Raw genomic sequence first — 2,606 nt, forward strand, 5'->3', positions numbered from 1 at the left:
GTGATTCTCTGCAGAAAATGCGTTAAGTAATTAAAAATGCACTACTCTAATCTCACAAGAGTGAAGGAAGCCAGAAGAGAGACCGCAGTGCCTGAGAAAATCAGAGAGGGCAACTGTTTGCCTCACTCCTCCCCCTACTGCACCCAGTGCGGTGTGGAGAGAGACTCCCCATCTTAGAGGAGAGAAAGAGAAATTAAGTCCAGACCTTGGGATTCAAACACAACACCACGGCCAGGCAGGGAAACCCAGGTCTGGGCAGAGTCTCACAGCCCATGACCCAGACGAGTGTACTGAGAATGAGCCCCAGGGTCCATGTAGCTAGATGCCCCAGGGAGTGTTTCTACCCACATCCCTGAACTCCCACAGCAAAGCAAGGAGGCAGACCTCACATGCTGGGGAGTTGGGGAAGGCGTCAGTGCAGGACTTCGCCTTGGAAGCCAGTGCCAGGCATACCATGGAGAGGCACCGGGCAGTAGTGAGCACCCCTCAACTGCCCAGCACGGACAGAGACTTGTGTCCTGGAGGGATGGCCTCATATTTTGGCTGCATCTGTGGCTGTGAGACCAAGCTGAAGCCAGCACTATGTCAGCCTACGTGGCAAAAGGATGTTTCCAAACTTAAAAAGCATAGCAAAGGGAGACTTTATCCAGGCTGGCAGGGCTATAAATTGAGCACAGTGCTGTCTTGAAACTTGGTGTTGACCAGGCAAAACCTATAACGGGGCAGCTCTAGTGCCTGTTTCTTGGCGCTGTGGCCACACACAGTTTCTGGACCCAATGCAATGCCAGGTGGAGATCTATAAACCCAAGCAACTGAATGTCTATTTGAGCCAGCACTACCTATAACTGCTTGCAGTAGTCTCAAGGCTGAAAGCACTTCAGCATCAGTTGTAGTTTGGGGTTTCGCAAGGGGAAACAATATAATATGGGAAACGTACTTTATAAGACTATTTATAGTAGTTATCCAAGGAGTCCCATACAAAGAGAGTACAGGAAATCTCTCCATACACTAAAGTCCGAAGAATCCAACTCAGGGATTGGAGCCCACAGTAGTGTCCATCATGAGTCCAGCTAGATAGCTACAGCCCTTATCCATGCCCAGCACAAGTCCGGAGCCCATGACAGTGTCTCATTCAAACGTGCTTCATGGATCTGTGTTGCGCAGGCCCAGAGGCCAGTGGTGGAAGCTAGGAAGTCTTTGCGAGATGGATGAAAGATCAGTGAAAGCAGATTGAGGAGCCTGGAGGCAGGACGCAATGCTCAAGATAAGAAAGAGCTCCCCTGACAAGCACCACAGCCATCCTCTGCAACAGTGAGGGCCCGAGCTCCTGCAACAGTGAGGTGGGCTGAGTTTCATCCAGAAAAATGACGTGACAAGCTTTTCCCAAGACTGAGAAATGCATTATGTTCCCTTCCAGATCTGGGAAGTGATGCTCAAAGTGAAGACCAGGGCTCTGCCAAAGCAAACCACAGCCATCCTCTGCAACAGTGAGGTCCTGAGCACCTCCTCTGATGAGAACAGCCAAGTTCATCAGGAAATCCAGCACGGCAAGGCCCTCTCGCAGCATAGACCAAGAGAAGCAGCAGCTCCCTAACAGCTTCCCAACAGCTTCTACCAGCTCCCAAGAGCCTCACTTCTTCCCCAGTTCTACCTTTTATGCTACTTTCAACAACCTTCAGGTGGGCTTCTTACACCCGGCACCATGCTTGCTCAGTTCAGCTGGGTGCTACAAGTAGACCACCGGTTGCCAGTCCACCACAGCATCTCAGTATTATGCCTGTGCTTCACTGGTATTAATAGGCTCTGAGCTCTGGAGATAAGGTCAAGTTTCAGTATTGGTTGCCAGAAGAATGCCCACTCTATCTCTCCTCAACCTATGAGGTAGAACATGGAGAGAACAATTGCATAATTATGTCAGAATGAAAAGGGAGGTGAGGACCAGGTCCTTGCAAAACTGTTAGGCTTCTATACTTCATGGTGAGGCCTAGAGCTTGGCTTAGCCCTGCAGTTCTTCAACACAAGTCTGTGACTTTAAATGAGACACCTAGGCCTAAATAGAGGTGTGAAGAGATGGTCTCACAGTTTTAGGCAATCCCACAGCTCACAAAGAAAACACAACTGCAGGTTTGTGACACACGTAAACTTGGGGTACCCTCTAGTGCTGAAATGGTGACAATACACTAAAACCTTCAGGCTTGGACTAGTAGAAATAATCTTAGGCTCAGAGACAATAAAACTTGTGCTGCTTAGAAACTCTAGAAGGAGAGGCACAAACAAAATAAGATTATGAAGACAATAATTTGCAATCTGTAGCCATCGAATATACAGAAGGCATTACTTACAACAAGCATCAGCAAACTTTAGTAAATCATAACATCACCTAACTGACAAACAAGATGTAAAAAACAAATACAGTAGAAACAGAAACCCTCAAACACTCAGGCAAAATCTGTGAATTCTCAAAATAACCCTGGGACAAAAAAATCTCCAATTAATATTAGCAAAAATCTTCCTTTTTAATGTTCTAAGATACTATTAGGACAACTGACTTGCATTTTTCCCTTTTGTCTACTTGATAACAATATGTAATGCATTAGCTATTGTTA

General features: G+C 46.9%; 1 pseudogene; it reads right to left on the reverse strand.

Moving 5' to 3' along the window:
• Positions 1 to 2,606, reverse strand: part of LOC101566658 — a 24,142-nt pseudogene that overhangs the window by 13,870 nt on the left and 7,666 nt on the right.

Source organism: Octodon degus, unplaced genomic scaffold, assembly GCF_000260255.1.
Source record: "Octodon degus isolate 3935 unplaced genomic scaffold, OctDeg1.0 scaffold00239, whole genome shotgun sequence".
NCBI classification, from domain to species: Eukaryota; Metazoa; Chordata; class Mammalia; order Rodentia; family Octodontidae; genus Octodon; species Octodon degus.